Source organism: Aquarana catesbeiana, linkage group LG12 (assembly GCF_042186555.1).
Source record: "Aquarana catesbeiana isolate 2022-GZ linkage group LG12, ASM4218655v1, whole genome shotgun sequence".
Taxonomy (NCBI): Eukaryota; Metazoa; Chordata; class Amphibia; order Anura; family Ranidae; genus Aquarana; species Aquarana catesbeiana.
In genome coordinates this window covers 6,767,809-6,793,421 of record NC_133335.1, presented here as the reverse complement: position 1 = coordinate 6,793,421, position 25,613 = coordinate 6,767,809, and positions in this window count along the sequence as shown.

Sequence of the window (25,613 nt, the reverse complement as noted above, 5' to 3'; positions counted from 1 at the left end):
TCCTCCTCACAGTGGTGGTCAGAATGTCCTCCTCACAGTGGTGGTCAGAATGTCCTCCTCACAGTGGTGGTCAGAATGTCCCACTCACAGTGGTGGTCAGAATGTCCTCCTCATAGTGGTGGTCAGAATGTCCCCCTCACAGTGGTGGTCAGAATGTCCCCCTCACAGTGGTGGTCAGAATGTCCCACTCACAGTGGTGGTCAGAATGTCCCACTCACAGTGGTGGTCAGAATGTCCTCCTCACAGTGGTGGTCAGAATGTCCTCCTCACTGTGGTGGTCAGAATGTCCCCCTCACAGTGGTGGTCAGAATGTCCTCCTCACAGTGGTGGTCAGAATGTCCTCTTACAATGGTGATCGGAATAAGTAGTAAGAATACACACAGAGAACATTAAGTGCTTATATGCTAATGTTCGGACACCAAGAAGAAGCAGGCCTCCTGTATTTAGATGATATTTCCTGATCCCGGAGTTTCGGTGGTAAATCCGCAGAGCTCCTTTATAAAGCCCCCCCGGTGCCATTAGTGGCTGGAGATAAATCCTGATAGACGACCATAGGGGAGCGTCATGCAGGTCTTGTAGTGTTAGGATCTTATTGGTGTTCTACAGACAGTGCAGGATGTGTAAAGCGTCATGTCAGGTGCAGCGTAATTCAGCAGTACAGCGCTGAGCCGCCTATGTGTCGGAATGTTGCAGCCCCCCCTTCCCCCGAGCCCCATCGTGTAACACAGATTATCTACAAGCGACCATCTTGCCTTGTGCGCTTGAATAGCCGCCTGCTGTTCTGCGTCCCCTCTCCTGCTGCTGCCTTGTGAAGCGTCAATTCATACAATTATCCTGCTAAATATTGATAGCGCTCGGCTCCCTCTCCACGGCTAATTAAAAGACATACTGTGTCAAATTTTAATTAAGATTCCTGTCAGGCTGACGGATGATTACAGAGGAGGGCCGCGGCCCCCGTCTTGGCCAACGGCGGCCCCTCCCTCCATCCGAAAGATTAGGCATCCTAATTTACTGCCTGGTTAACTTTCCTGCCGAAAACCGCATTGCAATGACTTTACTGGGCAGGACTGGTGGGGGGCCCTTCCTCTCGCCGATGTTCACCAACGATTGGGGCCACTTAAGCGCACTCTGAAATTAAACGTCGTCTGGCGGCGGAAGGGTTTAATGTGCGGAACGCCGCCGTTAACTTTATTAAAACTTTCTGGAAAACTTTTTAATTGAAACGCTAGAGACTTCAAAACTTTCACAGCTTGGAAGGTGGGGCGGCGAGCTTAGAGGGTGAAGCTGTGATAAGAGAATGGCTGAGAACGGCTTTGGGGCCCTGACCTTCGAGGGGGGCCCGGTTCTGGTCCAGATTTCCTGATGGCACTATGGGTTAACACATCATGATTCCAACTTTGGTCGAGCATTTGGTGCAAAGCTCATTTTCAATCTACAGCTTTCCACTTAAGGACCAGGCCTATTCTGACACTTCTCTCCTACATGCAGTGGTTTTTTTTGCTAGAAAATTACTCAGAACCCCAAAACATTATATATATATTTTTTAGCAGAGACCCTAGAGAATAAAATGCAGGTCTTTGCAATTTTTTATGTCACATGGTATTTAAGCGGTGGTTTTTCAAATGCAATTTTTGGGGAAAAAAAGACTTTAACGAATTCTAATGCAAAAAAAAACAACAAAAAAACAACACATAACCCAATTTATTTGTAAAATATAAAAGATGGTTACACCGAGTAAATAGATAGCTAACATGTCATGCCTTAAATTTGCTCACGCTTGTGGAATGGCGCCAAACTATGGTACTGTACTTTAAAACAGGTTACCTGTCTTACAGTGGTGGTCAGAATGTCCCCTTACAGTGGTGGTCAGAATGTCCCCTTACAGTGGTGGTCAGAATGTCCCCTTACATTTGTGGTCAGAATGTCCTCCTAACAGTGGTGGTCAGGCTGTCCTCTTACAGTGGTGGTCAGGCTGTCCTCTTACAGTGGTGGTCAAGCTGTCCTCTTACAGTGGTGGTTAGAATGTCCTCCTCAAAGTGGTGGTCAGAATGTCCTCCTCAAAAGTGGTGGTCAGAATGTCCCCTTACAGTGGTGGTCAGGCTGTCCTCTTACAGTGGTGGTCAGGCTGTCCTCTTACAGTGGTGATCGAGATGTCCATTTACAATGGTGGTCGAGATGTCCCCTTACGGTGGTGGTCAAAATGTCCCCTTACAATGGTGGTCTGGATGTCCCTTTACGGTGGTGGTCAGAATGTCCCCTTACAATGGTGGTCTGGATGTCCCCTTACGGTGGTGGTCAGAATGTCCCCTTACAATGGTGGTCGGGATGTCCCCTTAAGGTGGTGGTCAAAATGTCCCCTTACAATGGTGGTCTGGATGTCCCCTTACGGTGGTGGTGGGGATGTCCCCTTACGGTGGTGGTCAGAATGTCCCATTACAACGGTGGTCGGGATGTCCCCTTACAGTGGTGGTCAGGCTGTCCTCTTACAGTGGTGGTCAGGCTGTCCTCTTACAGTGGTGGTCAGGCTGTCCTCTTACAGTGGTGGTCAAGCTGTCCTCTTACAGTGGTGGTTAGAATGTCCTCCTCAAAGTGGTGGTCAGAATGTTCCCTTACAGTGGTGGTCAGGCTGTCCTCTTACAGTGGCGGTCAGAATATCCTCCTCACAGTGGTGGTCAGAATGTCCTCCTCGAAGTGGTGGTCAGAATGTGCTCCTCGCAGTGGTGGTCAGAATGTCCTCCTTGCAGTGGTGATCAGAATGTCCTCCTCGCAGTGGTGGTCAGAATGTCCTCCTCGCAGTGGTGGTCAGAATGTCCTCCTCGCAGTGGTGGTCAGAATGTCCTCCTCGCAGTGGTGGTCAGAATGTCCTCCTCGCAGTGGTGGTCAGAATGTCCTCCTCGCAGTGGTGGTCAGAATGTCCTCCTCGCAGTGGTGGTCAGAATGTCCTCCTCGCAGTGGTGGTCAGAATGTCCTCCTCGCAGTGGTGGTCAGAATGTCCTCGCAGTGGTGGTCAGAATGTCCCCTTACAGTGGTGGTCAGGCTGTCCTCTTACAGTGGTGGTCAGGCTGTCCTCTTACAGTGGTGATCGAGATGTCCCCTTACAATGGTGGTCGAGATGTCCCCTTACGGTGGTGGTCAGAATGTCCCCTTACAATGGTGGTCGGGATGTCCCCTTAAGGTGGTGGTCAGAATGTCCCCTTACATTGGTGGTCTGGATGTCCCCTTACGGTGGTGGTCAGAATGTCCCCTTACAATGGTGGTCGGGATGTCCCCTTACAGTGGTGGTCAGGATGTCCTCTTACGTTGGTGGTCAAAATGTCCCCCTTACAGTGGTGGTCAGAATGTCCTCCTTACAGTGGTGGTCAGAATGTCCCCCTTACAGTGGTATCGGAATAAGTACGGTAGTAAGAATACACACAGAGAACATTAGGTGCTTATATGCTAATGTTCGCACACCAAGAAGTAGACCTCCTTTATTTAGATGATGTTTCCTGATCCCGGAGTTCGGTGTTAAATTTGCAGAGCTCCTTTATAAAGCCATTATATAGTGTCTGGAGATACTGTATATCCTGATAGACGACCATAGGGGGGCATCATGCGTGTCTTGTAGCGCTAGGATATTATTGGTGTTCTACAGACAGTGCAGAGTTACAGAGGAGGTCTTCCGCTAGAATTATTGTTCTTGCTCTGACCCTCGCAAATTACCAATGTGTTTGTTGTGCGGTGCAGTTTAAATGTTTTTTTTTATTTATTTTACTTTTAATTTTGTATTTTTACACTGTCCCTTTAATTTTTTTTTAAACACTTTTATTCCTATTACAAGGAAAGTACACACAGTTCTTTTTTCCTTCTCTGCAAGGAGAGAGAGAGAGAGAGAGAGAGAGAGAGAGAGAGAGATACAATGTATCTTCCCACTCAATTCACAGAGAGAGAAACACAGGGGCGGGCTTTACAGCGACTGATCACTATGATAGCCAATCAGAGGCTACCACAGTGATCAGGTGACCCGGAATCAGGAGTTCTGGGTACCGATTGACCCAGGGCTAGTTTCATTTCATTTCGTTTTTTTTTTTTTTGTTTGTTTTTTTTTCAGTAATTCAAAAATTCGGAAATTCAAAAATCTGAAAATAAGAAAGGAAAATCCAAAAATTCAAAATTATATCTATCCAACTAATAATAACTAGTAACTAGGTTTTGGAATTTCCTTTTGAAATTTGTCTGTTAGTGAATATAACGAATACAAATTTATCCGAAGTTACGAATTATCCATAATAACGCATCTAAACAAATGGAAAATAATAATTAATAATACGGTTTTATTATTGATATTGTTTAAAATTATTAATTTGTTACGTTCCATTCGTTTAGATACTTCATTCGTTATTCCGGATAATTCATAACTTCGGATAAATTTTGTATTTGTTACAACCAAATTTGAAAGGAAATTCCAATAGCTATAATTTAATAGTTTAGTAAAAGTTAAGTTATTATTAGTTAGTTATTGCTTCAGATTTTTTAATTTTCGGATTTTTGTTCTTATTTTCATATTTTTGTTCTTATTTTTGGATTTCCGAATTTTCAGATTTTTGCATTTCGAATTTCCGAATTTTTGAATTTCGAATTTCCGAATCTGTCTAAATTCGATAAAAAACGAATTTGGAACTAAACGAACTGCACATGTCTACTGTCACTTTCAGGAAGCTGATACAAAAAATATAATAATTGGTTATGATTCGCAGTGCTCCATAAATCTCACCCAATCAGAGTTCAGATCAATTTATACAGAACTGGCGCCCCTGCACCGCCTCTTCAAAGGTTCAACAGTATCCCTTTTCAGAAAAGCTCCACACTTCTTTTATACTTGTGCCTAGGCTGAAACGATGTCATCAGTCAGCTGCACGCAGGAGGAAGCATTTCCTCAGTCTCCCCTCCCACCTGGTGATCGGACTGTAACATTGTGTAATCTCTGTGAGAGGTAATACATTTTTGTAAGACACACATTTTGACATTAATTATTACACAGTAGTAGTGCATTGACTTTGCCCAGGCTGAGATGATGCCATCAGCCTGCTGCGGGAAAACTGAGCATTTCCTAAGTCCTCTCTTCCCCAGTGATCAGACTGCAACATTGTGTGATCTCTGTGAGAGGTAACAAATACCTGGAAGTGTTGCACTGGCATTACTTATTAAACAATAACTTTGTCCAGGCTAAGATGATGCCATCAGCCTGTTGCAGGCAGGGAGAAGCATTTCCTCAGTCTCCCCAGTGATGAGAATGCACCATTGTAACTTTGTGCGATCTCTGTGAGAGGTAATGAAAACCTGGAAGTGTTACACTGATATTATTTTACACATTAATAGTCCAGTGACTTTGCCTGGGATGAGCTGATATAATCAGTGTACTGCAGGCAGGTGGAAACATTTCCTCAGTCTCCCCTAGCAGAGTGATTAGGCTGGAACTTTGAAACATTTTGTTAATTCTGTGAGAGGTAAAAAATACATTGTCATTATTTGACATATTACTAGTCCAGTGACTTTGCCTAGGCTGAGATGATGTCATCAGTATGCTGCAGGCTGGTGGAAGCATTTCCTCTGTCTCCTCATCCCCCCAGTGTTTGGGCCGGAATAGTGACACATTTTGTGATCTCTGTAAGAGGTAATAAATACCTGGAAGTGTTACACTGACATTACATATTACAATATTACTAGTCCAGTGATTTTGCCTAGGCTGATATGATGTCATTAGTCTGCTGCAGTCAGAAAAAAGCATTTCCTCCAGTCTCCCTTCCCCCCCAGTGATCAGACTGCAACATTGTAACAGTGTGATCTCAGTGAGAGGTAATAAATACCTGCAATTGTTACACTGACATATTACTTGTTATATATTACTAGTCACTAGTGACTGTGACTAGGCTAAGATAATGCCATCTCCCTGTTGCAGGAAGGAGGAAGCATTTCCTCAGTCTCTCCTCCCTCAGTGATCAGACTGCAACATTGTAACATTATGTGATCTCTGTGAGGGGTAATAGATACCCAGGAGTGTTACACTGACATTACTTATTACATAATACTAGTCCAGTGACTTTGCCTAGGCTGAGATGATGCTATCAGTGTACTGCAGGCGGGAGGAAGCATTTCCTCAGTCCCCCCCCCCAGTGATCAGACTTGTACATTGTAACATTGTGTGATCTCTGTGAGAGGTATTAAATACTTGCAAATGTTACACTTGCATAACTTATTACACAAGACTAGTCCAGTGACTTTGCCTAGGCTGAGATGATGCTATCAGCCTGTTGCAGGCAGAAAGAAGCATTTCCTCAGTCTCCTCTCCCCCAGTGATCAGACTGTACATTGTAACAATGTGTGATCTCTATGAGAGGTAATCAGTACCTTGAAGTGTTACAATTAGATATCACTAAGCATGCTGCGTACAGATTCTGTTACTGCGATCGGTCATGGAACGCCTGGCGATCGTGTCATTTGTATCCAGTTATTGGCCCGCCCATTGCGCCCCCTCCTGGTTATATGCTGATGGAGCTCTTACCCTAAGGCTCGCTTGTCACACATTTCAGTGACTGTCGGATCTCTGGCATTGCAAATCGCCTGTTTTACAGTGAACATTACAAGAGGTGGGGGGGTTGTCATCACTTCCTCCCGGCACAGGCGGTGTGACGATGTGACAAAGCTCAGGCCGTGTGAGGAACGGCGAGCGAGGGCCTCGTAATTCTGCGCTCTGTCAGTGCAGGGAGCGCTCCTCTTACAGGCCGGATACTAAACCTGTTTTATGGCTCTGTTTAGGCCGCTGTAGATGTCTGGGGGACGATTGACAAAGTGAGCGATGGTCTTTGTTAGGATAAACATATTACCACACGGAAGAAATAAAATGTGACACCTTCCTAACGCTAAATAGATTGTCGGCTCTGCCGCCGAGCGCCTCTCCTGACAGCCAATAGGACTTATCGGAGCTGTTGGGACGATCTATAATTATATATACTGTGTATATATATATATATATATATATATATATATATATATCAAACAGAAAATACTGCCTGATATACAGTATGTATTCGCAGCTTCGCTGGTGGCGCTCGCTGCTCGTTAACTACAGAAGAACTCTTAATTACGAGCTAATGTGGTTACAATGTTAAAGAGGTACCCCGCCCAAAGCTGGGAACCCCATGTGCAGAACGAATAAATATGTTTTTGTTTAGCTTCGATTCATTATTTTAAAAAATTGTTTCGTTAAATCCGCTTTAATCCGTTTAATTCGTTTTTGGAATGCCTTTTGTTTATTCGCATTCGAATCGATTCAAATTTTCCGAATCCGAATTTCCTATCGGTTCAAAAAGTTTTTGAATAAGTTTCGAATAGTTTTCGAATTTGAATAGTTTTTGAATTTCCAAAGAGAATAAAATAGAATAGAAAATAAAGGAATAGAAAAGAATAGAGTAAAACAGTACAACATAAGATAGAAAATAAAAGAAAGGAATAGAAAGGAATAGAATAAAAAAAAAAATAGAATTAAATTGAAAGATTATAATCATCTTCTGAAATTCAAATACAATAGTAAAGAAGAGAATTAAAAAAACAATAGAATAGAACAAAAACAATATAATCATTTTCCAAAATACTAATAGAATCAATTCGAATTTAAATAGAATTGAAAAGAATGGAGTAGAATAGAATAGAAAATAACACAATAGTATAGAAAAAAAACAACAGAATAGAATGAATATAACCATCTTCCTAATTCTAATCTATTCTATTCTATTCAAATTCAAATTGATTCTATTTGAATTTTGGGAAAGGGTTTTATTCTTTCTATTCTTTTCTATTGTTTTTTTAATGGTATTCTCAATTACGCGGTCATGCAACACACCATACCCATATGACGTTTTTATCATTTTTTTCCCCACACAAATAAAGCTTTCTTTTGGTGGTATTTTAATCATTGCTGAGCTTTTATTTTTTGCAAAACTTTTTTTTATAAGAGGCCGAAAGTTTTGAAAAAAAAATGTTTTTTCTTAGTTTCTGCCAGTAAATTTTGTAAATAAGTAATTTCACTTCTCCTTCACTGATGGGCACTAATGAGGGCTCACTGATCCAGCTGCACTTATGGGCACTGTTGAGGTGGCACCGAAGGGCTCTGATTAAGTGGCACTGATGAGGAGGCACTAATATGCGGCACTAATGAGCACTGAGGCGGCACTGGTGGGCAATGATAGGCAGCACTGGTAGGCAATGATACGCGGCGCTGGTGGGCAATGATAGGCGGCAGTGGTGAGCAATTATAGGTGGTACTGATGAGCAGGCACCAATGGGCACTGAAAGGCAGCACTGACTGGCATCACTAATGGGCACTGATTGGTGTCCCTGATGGGCACTGATTGGTGTCACAGGGGGCATGGATTGGTTTAACTGATGGGCACTGATTGCTGTCACTTATGGGCACTGATTGCTGTCACTTATGGGCACTGATTGGTGTCCCTGATGGGCACTGATTGCTGTCACTTACGGGCACTGATTGGTGTCACTGACGGGCACTGATTGGTGTCACTGATGGGCACTGATTGGTGTCACTGATGGGTACTGATTGGTGTCACTGATGGGCACTGATTGGTGTCACTGATGGGCACTGCTGGGGCTGTACTGTAATCAGGGCATCATCTGCTCTTTACCGAGATCGGGGTTGCGCCATGTCCTAGGAACACAGGCAGCAAGTGGTTAAAGTGGTTGTAAATCTCAGACATGAAATCTGAACTAAGCACATCCCTCTATAGTGTGTACTTGTCTCAGTCCAGAGCACTAAGTGTTATTCCTGTCTGCTGTCTCCTTCCTCTGCTATCAGCATGAGTCACTTCTGACAAGTTTTGTTGACACCAATAGATAAAAAGGTGACAGGGGAGGCAGCTCCAGCACTCAGCTTGTGACTGACAGCCTCAGCTCTGTTCCTGTGTGCTGGGAGAAGGGGGGGGGGTGTCCCTTCCTTCCCTCCAATCAGTTCTCAGAGCTCTCCTCTCTCTAAGCTCTGCGGAGTGTAACTTCAGCTCTTCGCCCTCTTTTTTTTCTGAACTCTCAGACAAGCTTTATAATTCAGCACTTTGAACGGATGAAGAGAAGAGAAGACTGCAGATAGACAGATGTAACTTACGTAGGACAATATGTTTCATCTCTGTGTATCACCTGAGCCTAGTCACTTCACTGGGGGATATGGAAGGTCTTACAGCCACTTCAAGCCCAAATACGTTCTTACATTTGCACTTAGAAAAGCATTTGTAACAAACTGTAACGATTTGTACAACTGACAATGTAACTGTCACTGCAGACACACAACTTTATTAACTTCCACATGAAACAGTAAAGAATTTCAATAGAGAGAACCCGTGTGTGTTTTCTCTCCCTATGTTGATCCTCCTTCCCAGGAATATGCCGTCTATTAATGCCATCTATTGATTAATGCCGTCTATTGATTAATGCCGTCTATTGATTAATGCTGTACTCCAACATGCAATTAATAGGCACTTCTAAGAATCAATGGGAATTCATGCCGTGCTGTAAAATGTATCGATGGAGCAGGTCGGGGTAATTAATTGGAACGGATCTTAATATTCAGAATATTCTTCACTTCCTGGTCATCTTCATCATAAAAAGATACCAGACATTACAAATCTTTTCTTTCTTTCTTTCTTTCTTTCTTTCTTTCTTTCTTTCTTTCTTTCTTTCTTTCTTTCTTTCTTTCTTTCTTTCTTTCTTTCTTTCTTTCTTTCTTTCTTTCTTTCTTTCTTTCTTATCCTTAGATAATAAATTTTCTTCTTAATTCAGATAAATCAAATTAATATTCCTGTTGTTCAGTATTTTGGTTTAGGTCTAAATATGAGAATTTGTGACAGTGGATCTCCAGATAATGTGCTGGATTAGAGAGTAGGGAAGACGACTCTCTCTCTTTTCTCGGGTCCCTGTAATAGATTTCTCTCCACTTCCTGTTCTAATTGCCGAGGCAGGAAGTGGAGGGGAAAACTCTCCATTATGGACACAGACAGCAAAGAAGATATTTTTTGTTGGTCGCACAGCGATTGTGACTCACAATCTGGGATTTGTGCTTTGTAGTATTTTGGAGATATCCCTTCATTTCTCTGAAAACAGGAAGTGATGACAAATCCATGAAGGGGCTGCTATGGTTCCCTATTCCCTGCACTGACCTGAGCTAAAAATCGCCTATGGTTCCAGATTCCTTATGCTCTAAGCAGGTCCTGGACAAGGAGTGGGCAGGAGGGAGGGCTGTGGTATCATGCGAGGTGGTGCCACAAGGAGAAGGGATTTGTGTTGGAAGGGGGAATCTCGGGGGGTGGCAGAGGGTAATTATTGTTTTAGAAGGGAAAATTTAGGGGGGGGGGGGGGTGCCAAGAGTGGTGATTTAGGGGGTTTGTGTTGGGAGGGGGGATTGGGGGAAGAAAATTTGTGCTAGGAGGGGGAATTTGGGGGGAATTTGTGCTGGGGGGCGGGGGTTTGAAGTGGGGGGGGGGGGAATAACTAAGAACAATGTAACTGATATCAATCACCACAGGCAGACTACAGTCTGTGGCGGCCTGTGTATACAGGGCACAGGGGGGCCACCCCCTATCCATGTGTCCAGCCCCCTATTCTACAAGCAGGGCGCCGGACGCATGGATTCCAATGGGTTTTGTTTTTTTTTAAAGCACATGATTAGAGCCTGAGGCTCTAATAGGCTACAGAAAAGGGTGGGCTCGGGGCGAAGAGAACTGCGCCCCGAGCCCACCCAGTTGTGTGACAATAGCGAATGAATATTCGCTATTGTCTTCCCAATTCTCCTCCCGGCCAATCAGGAAGTGTGTCCTGAGACCCGTCACCTGATTGTCCGAGAGGAGAAGCGATCCTATTGGCCGACGAGAAGGAGGAGGGAGGAGACGGAGGGCAAGCTGCTGCCTCAGAGGAAGCGCTGCCTGAGACCTAGATAGGGGGTAAGTGCGGGGACCGTCTAACCGATCGCCTGGGGGGGGGGCAAGGGGGGGTTTGCTTGTGACTCAACCGACCGCCCTTGAGGAGGGTGCGGGGGGGGGGGGCTTTGCCTGTGACTCAACCACCCTGGTGGGGATGCTGGCGGGTGGACTGTTTGCTGCCCCCCCAAAAAAATATACCACCAGTCGCCACTGACTACAGTATACCCCCCCTCTCTATAACATAACAGGGAGGAGGTTCTGTAGTTCAGAGATAACTGGGAATAATGTAACTGATAACAGCCACCACAGGCAGAAAGCACAGGAAGCTGACAAGGTTCTGGGAGGGCCAGCACCTATTTTTGAACTGATATAAAATGCTTTTAATTGTATATTTAACAAACCAAAAGGGACCAAATAAGAGAAGTTCATTGTTGAGGGGTACATGCCCTTTAAACGTACCTTGTGATGTATATTGCAGATTGTCTGTGCATCAGATGGAACACAAGAAGAAGATAAGAGAATGAAGAGGAGACATTCTGACATGAAGGTGGCCATCAGAGGAACAACCCCCGGGATGGAGGAACTCTTCTAGTCAGGTGAGACTTTATCATGGTATTATATACTGTTCCATCAGTTTGGACCTCATAGATCCTCAAATAAAACCCCACACAATAATAAACACCGCAAGCAACTGCTGTGTATAATACCAATAAAGGAATATAAGTGATATCACTGAGTGATGGGATTATCTACAATACTCCCTATATGGTTTTCTAATACATCGAGATTGTCATAAAGAGATACAATGTTTATACTGAATGATCACATGGAGTAGAACATCTCTTATCACCCAGTGTATGGAAGACAAGAATCCTGCAATGATCTCCTTCCATGTATCTGATGGAGAAGAAGAACATAACAGTTCCATGACCGGCCTTGTCTGACAATCATCCTTCAATCGTTTTCCATTCACATCTCCTGTTGAGATATTAATGGTTATGTAAATGTCATCCATATTGAAATCTGCTTTACGCTGATGTTCATGTTAGGAGCAGCTTTCTGCTTCAAGGTACATCCACACGGCGACAGACCGCCAAATGTAGATGGAAACCCAAACTGAATGACTTGTTCTGGGCTCTGTGCATGGATCATAAACAACTACATGATCCGTAACATCTCTAAAATTCGCCCCTTTTTTTACAAATGAAACCACCAAGCTCCTCATTCACTCCCTTGTTATCTCTCGCCTTGACTATTGCGAATCCCTTCTCATTGGCCTGCCTCTCCATAGGCTCCTCCCCTCTTCAGTCTATCATGAATGCTTCTGCCAGACTCATCTACCTTACCAACCAATCAGCATCTGCCAACCCTCTCCTCCAATCCCTATACTGGCTCCCGATCGCCCAGCCAATTAAATTCAAAATACTAACCACAACATACAAAGCCATTCACAACTCTGCCCCGAGCTACATCACTAATCTTGTCTCCAAATATCACCCAAATCGTCCTCTCCGCTCTTCTCAAGATCTCCTACGCTCGCCTCCTCCTCCCATGCTCATCCCCAGGATTTCTACAGAGCCTCTCCCATCCTCTGGAACTCGCTACCTCAACCTGTCCGGCTATCCCCTACTCTTGCTACCTTCAGGCGATCCCTGAAAACTCATCTCTTCAGGGAAGCCTATCACTCCTCCCACTAATCTTCTACCACTTCCATCAACTCATTCCCCACAGTTACAACCTTTTGTACCACCCGCCCCACCCTATTAGATTGTAAGCTCTTCTGAGCAGGGCCCTCTTAACCCTTTTGTATTTTACTGTATTGTAACTGTATTGTCTCCCTTTTATATTGTAAAAACTTTTGGATATACACTATATTACCAAAAGTATTGGGACACCTGCCTTTACACACACATGAATTTTAATGACATCCCAGCCTAATGCCCCGTACACAAGGTCGGATTTTCCGATGGAAAATGTGTGATAGGACCTTGTTGTCGGAAATTCCGATCGTGTGTGGGCTCCATCACACATTTTCCATCGGATTTTCCAACACACAAAGTTTGAGAGCAGGATATAAAATTTTCCGACAACAAAATCCGTTGTCGGAAATTCCGATCGTGTGTATACAAATCCGACGCACAAAGTGCCACGCATGCTCAGAATAAATAAAGAGATGAAAGCTATTGGCCACTGCCCCGTTTATAGTCCCGACGTACTTGTTTTACGTCACCGCGTTTAGAACGATCGGATTTTCCGACAACTTTGTGTGACCGTGTGTATGCAAGACAAGTTTGAGCCAACATCCGTCGGAAAAAATCCATGGATTTTGTTGTCGGAATGTCCGAACAAAGTCTGACCGTGTGTACGGGGCATAAATCCGTAGGGTTCAATATTGAGTTGGCCCCGCCCTTTGCAGCTATAACAGCTTCAACTCTTCTGGGAAGGCCGTCCACAAGGTTTAGGAGGGTGTCTATCAGTGGCTGCCTGTCCATAAGGGCGCAGGATTATAAACAACTGCATGATCATATATATATATTCACCGGTCACTTTATTAGGTACACCTTGCTAGTACCGGGTTGGACCCCCTTTTGTCTTCAGAACTGCCCCCATTCTTCGTGGCATAGATCCAACAAGGTGTTGGAAACATTCCTCAGAGATTCTGGTCCATAGCAGTGGCGACTCGTCCATACACCTCCCTATTCTATGCACCCAGCCCCTAATCTACATGCAGGGCACCGGACGCATGGATTCCAATGGGTTTTTTTTTTTTTTAAGCACGTGATTAGAGTCTGAGGCTCTAATTGGCTTAAAAAAGAGGGTGGGCTTGGGGCGCAGAGCCCACCCACTTGTGCAACAAAAACAAATTAATATTCGCTATTGTCTTCCTGATTCTCCTCCCGGCCAATCAGATAGTGGGTCCTGAGACCCGACGGGGCGAGAGGAGTAGCCGATCGTATTGGTCACCGAGGGAAGGAGGAGGGAAGCTGCCATAAAGCCGAAGATGCGGGGTGAAGCCGCCGAGGAGGAGGAGGAGACGCAGGAAGGAGCCGAAGCTGCTAGATGGGGTAAGTGCGGTGCTGGTGGGGGGGACGAGCGACCGACCGATGGACGGACTGACCCTGGGATGTTGGCGACGGGTGTCTTGTTTGCCGCGTTATTTTTCTTTTCAAGCCCATGAAATGTGATGGTAGTTGAGTGCGTTTTACGCCCCCCCCCCCCCCCCCCCCACGGACATTTCCACCCATCCCCCCCCCACGGACAATTGCAGTTTGCGTTGGAAAGTCCCAGCTTACAAATAAATAAATAAAAGCGGCATCTGTTCATTTGAAAGGCATTAGCGGGCGGCGGCGTGCGCTGTTGTTGGATATAAAGTGCGCCGATAAGACGCGGAGGCTGTCAGGTGTCAGCGCGGTGCTGGCAGAGGAGAGGTCGCTGACACTCCGAAGTGCCTGAAAGTCGCTATTGCATTGTGCGTCGCTGCCAATAATCCCTCCCTGATGGGTCTGCGAGCGGCAGATTGTGCCGCTGAATCAGCAGAGCGTGTAACCTTGCCGCGCTCCCCTTATGCTAATGGGAAGCTTTGCAGTTTTCTGATAAGACGGTTCTGCTCCGCGGTCAAAGCAAGAACTCCCTTTTATGGGAGTTTTATGATAAAATGTTTCTGTCTGCTGAAGAGCCGTGCGATTTGCATTATCTCGGCCCGGAGATCTGTGATTGTAGGACGTATCTTCATGGGGCGCAGAGGGCGCTACTCTCCACGGGCCCGGGGGGGTCGGAGGGCCCCGGCATTGTACTCTGCCCTTATATTCCCAGGCTGCGTGCCCACAATACCTTCTCTTATCTCCTCTCTCCGAGCCTGGAGTAAGCTAATTATGGAAAGGTTCTTTAATGCAGATAAAATGACCTGGAGTTCAAGTCTGGATTTTGAAGGGGATTGCTCATACTTTTTAACCTTTTAAGCATTTAGAAGTATATTACAGCTTAAAGGGACAGTTTTTGTGCATACACTATATTACCAAAAGTATTGGGACGCCTGCCTTTACACGCACACGAACTTTAATGACATCCCAGTCTTAGTCTGTAGGGTTCAATATTGAGTTGGCCCACCCTTTGCAGCTATAACAGCTTCAACTCCTCTGGGAAGGCCGTCCACAAGGTTTAGGAGGGTGTCTATGGGAATGTTTGACCATTCTTCCAGAAGCGCATTTGTGAGGTCAGGCACTGATATTGGATGAGAAAGCCTGGCTCACAGTCCAAAATTCATCCCAAAGGTGTTCTATCGGGTTGAGGTCAGGACTCTGTGCAGGCCAGTCAAGTTCCTCCACTCCAAACTCGCTCATCCATGTCTTTATGGACCTTGCTTTGTGCACTGGTCCAAATCATTTGGTGGAGGGGGGGTTATGGTGTGGGGGTTGTTTTTTAGGGGTTGGGCTTGCACAAAGGAGCAGAGCAGAGGGTGTCAATCGTCAATCACAGGCTGTTTTGTACACTGGTCCAAACCATTTGATTTTTTTTTTTAATTTGTTTTTCAGGGGTTGGGCTTGGCCCCTTAGTTCCAGTGAAGGGAACTCTTAAAGGCGTCAGCATACCAAGACATTTTGGACAATTTCATGCTCCCAACTTTGTGGGAACAGTTTGGGGATGGCCCCTTCCTGTTCCAACATGACTGCGTACCAGTGCACAAAGCAAGGTCCATAAAGACATGGATGAGAGAGTTTGGGGTGGTCAGTCAGTCAAACCCTCCCCCCCCCCGGTCACTCAAACCCGCCCCTCGCTCGTTAGTCCACCCACCAGCCCCGCACCTACCCCATCTAGGTCGCATCTCCTTCTCCTCAGCAGCAAATATGGTTGCTTCTCCTCTCGACCAATCGGGTCTTGAGACCTACTTCCTGATTGGCCGGGAGGAGAATCAGGAAGACAATAGTGAATATTAATTTGCTATTGTCACACAATTGGGTGGGATCAGGGCACAGTGCTCTGCGCGCCGAGCCCACCCTTTTTTTAAGCCAATTAGAGGCTCAGGCTCTAATCTTGTGCATAAAAAAAAACCCCCATTGAGAGCCATGTGTCCAGCGCCCTGCATGTAGATTAGGAGCGCCGGGCGCATGAATTAGGGGGGGCCGCACCCCTGCACCCTTATGGACAGGCCGCCACTGATAGACACACTCCTAAACCTTGTGGACGGCCTTCCCAGAAGAGTTGAAGCTGTTATAACTGCAAAGGGCGGAGCCAACTCAATATTGAACCCTACGGACTAAGACTGGGAGGCCATTAAAGTTCATGTGTGTGTAAAGGCAGGCGTCCCAATACTTTTGGTAATACAGTGTATGTCCAAATGTTTCTGGACACCTGACCATCACGTCTACCAAATGGCTTCAGTTCAGGTGGGAGAAGCGCCCTCCCAGGGGGTTACCTTGCGGGTGCGCTCCCGAGTCATTCATTCAAGGGTCCATAGAAGCCGAATGTATGACTCGGCCCCGCCCCGTCATTGTATTTGATTGACAGCAGCGGGAGGCAATGACTGCACTGCTATCAAACCATCCAATCAGGAGGGGGTTCAGGTAAGTAAAACAAGGGCTGGGGGGGGGGGGGGTTGCATCATTACAGGAAGTTTTTCACCTCAATGCATAGTATGCATTAAGGTGAAAAACCTCGAAGGTTTACAACCCCTTTAACTGTATTGCTGAAAAACCCCTCTGCCAGGTGCTGCAATCACTTCACAGGAAAAAGTTAGATCTTTAACACCCAGCATGTGTCCCTGACTGCGGATCTCACTCGGGTTCATGTCTGAATGGTGATTTATCATCACTTGGGGCCACCTGCCCAATATACATTGCCTTGAAAAAGTATTCATACCCCTTGAAATTCTCCACATTTTGTCATGTTACAACCAAAAACATAAATGTATTTTATTGGGATTTTATGTTATAGACCAACACAAAGTGTCACATAATTGTGAAGTGGAAGGAAAATGATAAATTATATAAATAAATATGTGAAAAGTGTGGGGGGTACATTTGTATGGCGCCCCCCGGAGTCAATACTTTGTAGAACCCCCTTTCTCTACAAGTCTTTTTGGGGATGTCTCTACCAGCTTTGCACATCTAGAGAGGGACATTTTTGCCCATTCTTCTTTGTAAAATATCTCAAGTTCTGTCAGATTGGATGGAGAGCGTCTGTGAACAGCAATTTTCAAGTCTTGCCACAGATTCTCAATGTGATTTAGGTCTGGACTGTGACTGGGCCATTCTAACACATGAATATGCTTTGATCTAAACCATTCCATTGTAGCTCTGGTTGTATGTTTCGGGTCGTTGTCCTGCTGGAAGATGAACCTCCGCCCCAATTTCAAGCCTTTTGCAGACTCTAATGCCCCGTACACACGGTCGGATTTTCCGATGGAAAATGTCCGATCGGAGCGTGTTGTCGGAAATTCCGACCGTGTGTGGGCTCCATCGGACATTTTCCATCGGATTTTCCGACACACAAAGTTGGAGAGCAGGAGATAAAATTTTCTGACAACAAAATCCGTTGTCGGAAATTCCGATCGTGTGTACACAAATCCGACGGACAAAGTGCCACGCATGCTCAGAATAAATAAAGAGATGAAAGCTATTGGCCACTGCCCCGTTTATAGTCCCGACGTACATGTTTTACGTCACCGCGTTTAAAACGATCGGATTTTCTGACAACTTTGTGTGACTATGTGTATGCAAGACAAGTTTGAGCCAACATCCGTCGGAAAAAATCCTAGGATTTTGTTGTCGGAATGTCCGAACAAAGTCCGACCGTGTGTACGGGGCATTACAGGTTTTCTTCTAAGATTGTCCTGTATTTGTCTCCATCCATCTTCCCATCAACTCTGACCAGCTTCCCTGTCCCTGCTGAAGAAAAGCATCCCCACACCATGATGCTGCCACCACCATGTTTCACGGTGGGGATGGTGTGTTCAGGGTGATGCAGTGGCTTCATAAGGGGGGTGCGGGGGGTGCGGTCCGCACCGGGTGACACCCGCCAGAGGGGTGACACCTGTGGGCAGCGGCACGGCTAACGCCGCATGGTCCTCACCCCCTACCTTGATCTCTCGCTTGATCTCTCCGGCTGTCTCCCTGTCTCACACAGTGGAGCAGACCAAAGCCGCCTCCCACATCTACACAGGAGGAAGAGGAGGGAGTCCAAGGGACACACTGCTGTGCCTACCTGACGCTTTCTTTCAACAATGGCTTTCTTCTTGTGACTCTTCCATAAAGGGCAGATTTGTGGAGAACACGACTAATAGTTGTCCTGTGGACAGATTCTCCCACCTGAGCTGTGGATCTCTGCAGCTCCTCCAGAGTTACCATGGACCTCTTGGCTGCTTCTCTGATGAATGCTCTCCATGCCCGGACGGTCAGTTTAGGTCAGGGATCCTCAAACTATGGCCCTCCAGCTGTTGCGGAACTACACATTCCATGAGGCATTGTAAAACTCTGACATTCACAAACATGACTAGGCATGATGGGACTTGTAGTTCTTCAACAACTGGAGGGCCATAGTTTGAAGACCCCTGGTTTAAGTGGACGGTCATGTCTTGGTAGGTTTGCAGTTGTCCCATACTCTTTCCATTTTCCGATGATGGATTGAACAGAGCTCTGTGAGATGATCAAAGCTTGGGATATTTTGTTATAACCTAATCCTGCTTTATACTTCTCCACAACTTTATCCCTGACCTGTCTGGTGTGTTCCTTGGCCTTCATGATGTTGTTTGTTCACTAAGGTTCTCTAACAAACCTCTGAGGGCTTCACAGAACAGCTGTATTTATACTGAGCTTAAATTACACACAGGTGGACTCTATTTACTAATTAGGTGACTTCTGAAGGCAATTGGTTCCCCTAGATTTTAGTTAGGGGTATCAGAGTAAAGGGGGCTGAATACAAATGCCCCCCCCCCCCCCCCACACTTTTCACATATTTATTGGTAAAAAAAAAATTGAAAACCATTTATCATTTTCCTTCCACTTCACAATTATGTGCCACTTTGTGTTGGTCTATCACATAAAATCCCAATAAAATACATTTACGTTTTTTGGTTGACAAAATGTGGAAAATTTCAAGGGGTATGAATACTTTTTTAAGGCACTGTATCTGTTCCGGCCCATTGGGGGTCAAATGCACCCCCTAACACACAGCCCAGTCTTCCGTTGTAAGAGATTTAGGCCCAGCAAGTTTTGTCATTTTGTTAGAACTTGTGTCAATACTTGGACGGCAGACTTTTCCTCACTTTTATTACATTGTTTCTCTATGGGTTGTGGAACGTTTACTCATTTCCTGCACGTTCTCCCGGGTTGTGTGAAGCGTAGTATAAAGTAGAGTGGATCTCTTCCAGGAATTCTGGAATCTGCTTTTAAGTTCTGACTTTGGAAGAAGCTGTGAGATGTTCTCCTCCACTAGGCCAAGTGCGTCTTGTTTGTAAGTCCTCTCCCTCCGTCTCCCCGGGAGGAAAGGAGACCTCTTTATCTGAAGGAACCCTTCGTTGACTTTGGTTTGTCATTGGCTTGGGGGGGGGGGGACCACGGAGGGATTGAGGTTTATTGTGTTCTTCTCTGCATTACCTTCTGTGTTCTCATCCTCCCGTGTATAGGATGTGACTGGCAATTGTGTTGTGTGTTGTGTGTACGTGGGAAAGGTAATGTATCATTTATCTGGAAGTAAGGAACGCCAGGGGAGCTGCATCACATTCAGGTCACGGTGGTAAACTCTAATCATCTGCCGGTCCGCCATAATGACTTGTGTGAGGTCTCTCTGGACCCATCTCAATCCAGGATAACCTATTTAATGGTACGGGGGGGGGGGGGGGGTTCATCACCGGGAGAGCGACGTGCCGGAGCTGGAGTCCAGGCAATTTCCTTCAATTTGTTATTCCTCAGACAAGGCTCCTCTTCACATCCCAACCATGATTGCACCGTGCCATGAGAAGCCCTGTGTATGGTGATGGGGACATTACTTCGGGCAACCTCCAGATTTTTAAAGCTTTATTATATTGCAGCGCGCCAATTCTTCGATGTGACGGCTGCATTCGTTTTGGGTTTTTTTGGGCTTTCTTTCTTCTATTTTCATCTGATGATGCGGCCAGTAATGATGTAAATTTTTGTTTATTAAACGTAAACAAATATTTACAAATCTTGCAAGTTTAGGGCTTGTTATTAACCTCTTGCTTACCAGGCATTTAAACCCCCCCTCCTGCCCAGACCAATTTTTAGCTTTCAGCGCTGTCACACTTTGAATGACAATTGCGCGGTTTTTGAAAAAAAAACAAAAAAAGTTTCTTAGTTTGTTATAAAATTTTGCAAAGGGGTAATTTTTCTCCTTCATTGATATTCGCTGATGAGGCTGCACTGATGGGCACTGATAGGCACTGATAAGATGGCACTGATGGGCCCTGATGGGTGGCACTGATAGATGTCACTGATGGCCACTGATAGGTGGCACTGGTAGGTGGCACTGATAGGCACTAGTAGGTGGTATTGATAGGCAGCACTGGTGATGAGGCACTGGTGACATTTTATAGATGGCACTGTGGGCACTGATAGGTGACACTGTGGGCACTGATGGGTGGTAATGTGGGCACTGGTAGGTGGCGCTGGTGGGCACTGGTAGGTGGTATTGATAGGCAACACTGGTGATGAGGCACTGATTGGTGACATTTTATAGGTGGCACTGTGGGCACTGATAGGTGGCACTGTGGGCACTGATAGGTGACACTGTGGGCACTGGTAGGTGGCACTGGTGGGCACTGGTAGGTGGTATTGATAGGCAACACTGGTGATGAGGCACTGATTGGTGACATTTTATAGGTGGCACTGATAGGTGACACTGTGGGCACTGATGGGTGGAACTGTGGGCACAGAAGCCTCTGCAGAGGCTCTCCATGATGTTTACATCACATGATCAGCTGTCATTGGCTGAGAGCTGATCACATGTTAAGGGTGGCGGGATCAACCCCTTACTCCAATCTGTGATCAGCCGACTCTCATAGACTCACTGATCACAGAGCGCGCCGCGCGCGCCCTGCAGGGGGCGTGCAGGCCGCTCGAGCACGGTAGGACGTCTATGGGTACCCTCCCGGCAAATTAAGTCCGCGCTGTAGCCGTCTTTTGGGAGGTAGTTAAAAATATAGTTACATATATACAAAAAAATAAATACAAATGAATATATACACAAACAAAAACAAACAAGCTTACATCAGCAGATAAGAGAAAAGAGACCGGCTTTTTGCCAACAATAACATAAACAGAACTCTATACAAAGAACCATCATTTTATTATCAATTCGCTACTAAATAATGCAAAACACAACCCAACCTCCACCTAAACACACCCTCCGGCTAAGAAATGATTAGAAATGTTACCCATGCATGCAGCCTTTTTTAAAAAATCTGATCGCAACAAAATTCAGGAGACGTGGAAGGACAGAAAGGAAAGCCTCCCACCCAGAGACAACAGCAATGGGGACCTGACATTCCCCCACGCCTTTGTCCACGCTCCACGCCTTTGTCCAGGCCCCCCGCCGCCACCTGTCTTTCTTTAATCTTCCCAACCTCATCCAGAATGTTGTGCAGCACCACCTCGACAGAAAGGACTTTTTTTTCCCGAGTGGAGACCTGACGCTGTGCATTCCACGTGAAGTATCAGACTACTAAACTGACTAGAAAAAGTGTCTTCAAATCAAAATCCCGGGGAGTCTCAAAAGCCCCGTATGACCACTCCGCGTAACTCAAGCAAGAAAAGAAAGGGATACCCAGAGCCCCACCCACGTATAGGCTTCTACATTGAAGGGGCACTGAAGCAAGAACGGTCCATCGTCTCCTCCCACCACACTCCAGATCCATAACAAACATGTTTGTTATGGATCTGTAGTGAATGCCACAGCCAGAGCACCGACACTCTGCTCATACCTCTTCCAATACAGTGGTAGAGATTTTGTGCCACCGCACTCCACTCTTGGACAACCACGGTTATCCACAGAGCGATGCTTCAGGTTGCCCTTCACATAGAGTCTGCCATGGAATGAGCGCCAGGCCAAATCCCGAAACTTTAAAAGGATTCTCTCCAGATTAATCAAAAGCAGACCCTCCCCCATAACAGGGCCCCGGCAATCCCTGAAGGCCAGTGGCTCACTAAAGGCAGATTCAACAACCCTCCTCTCCAGGGCCTTCCTAGGAAGAGACTTCATTTCCTCCGCCGTCACCCGCCACTGCCGAAGCTTTTTCAGGCACGGGGCAACGTAAGCCGGGAGCTCACCATGTTGGACCCTCAGGCTTTTCATTGGCCCACCATTCTTCCAGCTTCGCAGAAAAGACCTAAACCAGGACTGAAAAATACCAACCCCCCACCCAGGCGGTTCCTCTGCCAGCATATTGCCAAAATTATGTTCCACAAAACATCAGAGAAAAGAATACCACCAGGTTGACCATACCAAGGCCACCCTGGGAAGGTAGGTTACAGACCTCTCAAAGATTCAGTCTGTTCCCCCATAACAGCGGTAGCTCTTCACATAGAGAGACACGGGCAAAACACAGACAAAGCTGACATACAGAAATACCGGGATCATTGAAGTTTTAATCGGGTCAATCCTTTCCCTCTAAGAGAGTTTCCAATCCTTCCAGCTGGCACCCTTGGCATCGGCATCTTGTAGCCTGCTTACCCAATTTGCCAGACTGTAATCGCTGGGACCAAATCTGATGCCTAAAACTTTGATTTTGGAATCAATCAAACCCTCATTTGTGCTGTACTTAGCTGGCGCCCCCTTGTGTTCCCTTTCTGTGCTTTCCGAGACCTGTTCCTGTCTCCGGAGGAGCTCCTTGCTGGAGTGCAACATGCATTGATTCGTATGGGATTTCATCAACTTCTAATGTCGCATTTTTGGACATTTATTTTAGGGTTTTACTAAAAAAAAAGTCATCCATTGAGGAGGGGGGGGGGTTATTTGTGTATGCTGTATCCATATCTTTGTGCCAAAATAATACTGTGCTGTGCTGTACCTCCTTTGGAGCCACCCTTTCATGCAAGGACTGGAGTTGTGTCTCCCTATGCTGTGTGCGTCAATAGAAACACGCAGCCCCATAGCCTAGGATGGCAAGATACTCCCCTGCCCCTCCCCCCTTCCTTTTTCTAAGCTACCAGATTGACCACAGACTGCACTGTCCACTCTTAACTCCTTCCTGTGAAGACTGGAAGTTCAGGGATGCAGTGCTGAGAGAGCAGGAACCAGCAGCATTGAATGTTGTAAACCACAAGTGCTGGGGTAAGAATTTTACCCACTTGCCTACAGGCCAATTTTCAGCTTTCAGCGCTATCACACTTTCAATCACAATTGTGCGGTCATGCAACACTGTACCCATATGAAATGTTTATCATTTTTTTTCACACAAATAGAGCTTTGTTTTGGTGGTATTTAATTACCGCCATTTAAAATTTTTTTTTATTTTTTGCTAAACAAACAAAGAGAAAAAAAAAATTGAAAAAAAAAACATTTTTCACAGTTTGTTATAAAATTTAGCAGATAATTATTCTCCTTCACTGATGAGGCTGGACTGATGGGCACTGATGTGCACTGATGAGGCTGCACTAATGGGCACTGATGAGGCGACACTGATGGGCAATGATGAGGTGACAGTGATGGGCACTGATGGTCATTGATGAGGTGACACTGATGAACACTGATGAGGCAACACTGATGGGCACTGATGAGGCTGCAATGATGGGCACTGATGAGGCAACACTGATGAGGTGACACTGATGGGCACTGATGAGGCTGCACTGATGAGGCGACACTGATGGACACTGATGAGGCTGCAATGATGGGCACTGATGAGGCAACACTGATAAGGTGACACTGATGGGCACTGATGAGGCGACACTGATGGGCACTGATGAGGCTGCAATGATGGGCACTGGTGAGGCAACACTGATGAGGCGACACTGATGGGCACTGATGAGGCTGCGCTGAAAGCGCCACTGATGGGTACTGATGAGGCGACACTGATGGGCACTGATGAGGCTGTACTCATGGTCGTTGATGAGGTGACACTGATGAACGCTGATGAGGCAGTACTGATGTGCACTGATGAGGCTGCAATGATGGGCACTGATAAGGCAACACTGATGAGGCGACACTGATGGGAACTGATGAAGCTGCACTGATGGTCGCTGATGAGGCTGCACTGATGTGCACTGATGAGGCTGCACTAATGAGGCTGCACTGATGTGCACTGATGAGGCTGCACTGATGTGCACTGATGAGGCTGCACTGATGGTCACTGATGGGTGGGATATGCGGGAGGTGCACACATGGGAGAACATCCAGGGCCTCTCAGAACTGGAGAGCTCTGCTGTGGCCTATATTGGGGTAGTTAAGCATTGTCTGCACTGTCTGGCAGTTTGTGGGGTTTCAGGTGCTGCTGGCAGGACAAGCCTGATGTCTGGTGAACTGGGGTCATCACACAGTGACCCAGATGGTGAAGATGGGCCGCTCTTTAGACACCATGGTTTGTGGGGAGCCTGTGCTGGTGCCGTATCCGGTGACACTGCCAAGTGCTTTTTGGCCCGGTTGGGCGATTTTCCATTAGAACAGATTTTTTTTGTGAAGTCTTTTGCAGAACTTTCTCTGCACCATTACTAGTATTTCCCAAATGACCCATAATCTGTATAATGAGCAGGTAAAGTGCGCTTCTTCAGAAAAGTCCTCCGTACTCTGTGCCCTGGGCCCACTCGCCCCGCCGCGGTGACAGCGCAAATTCAGGGGGGTCATTAAGTGCTCTTCCGAGAGCCTCAGACTTCACACCGCTTTGGTTTTAAGTCCGATAATGGGCAAAAAATTGCGGCCGTAAAGCATTTTCCGAGAATAATTGCCCAGCGAAGGCTGGAAGCCTCTTTTTTCTTTTATGATGTATTATGCAGGCATATAATTGGCATTATAAAGCGGAACCTCCTGGCAGCTCCCCTCCCCTCCCCCACCCCCCCTTTTTCCCTTTAAACTAATTGCCGTGGCCTTTTCACACAGCGCGCGGATCTGTCATGAAATTTTTGAACCTCGCGTTCAAAAAGGCATAAAATGTCAGCGCTTAAAACGTCGGCCGCGCAATTTACTGCCAGACCGTTAATCAGTTTGTTAAGTTAAATGCGGGGAAATTTTCATGGCTACATATTGCCCATAATTAGAATAAATCATTTCACCTGTCTGGGGGTGAAGGGGCCTTTCATCATGAAGTGTCATATGGGGGGGACGCTCTGCGATAACCAGTGACATATATTATACAGGGGACGGGGGAGGGGGGACGTTCTCTCACCGTTCTTACCTTCGATCTGCCACCAGATGCTGCAGACAGAAGGAAATCCAGGAAAATCATTTATAATACTTCTTCATTTTCAAGACCCAAATTTTAAAGGTCTGTCCTCCAGAAGAAGGTCTGTCCTTCCGTACTGTCATTACAAAGGCCTCCTATTCTTCTTAAAGGTCCAACGTTTCTGAATTGCAGGAAGGAACCCAAAACACACGCAGAGTCTCCTGTGGCACCTAAAAGCCGAACTGCAGGCAAGTGGCTGTATCAACAGATAAAATAAACACTAAATTACCAAAAGTATTGGGACGCCTGCCTTTACACACACATGAACTTTA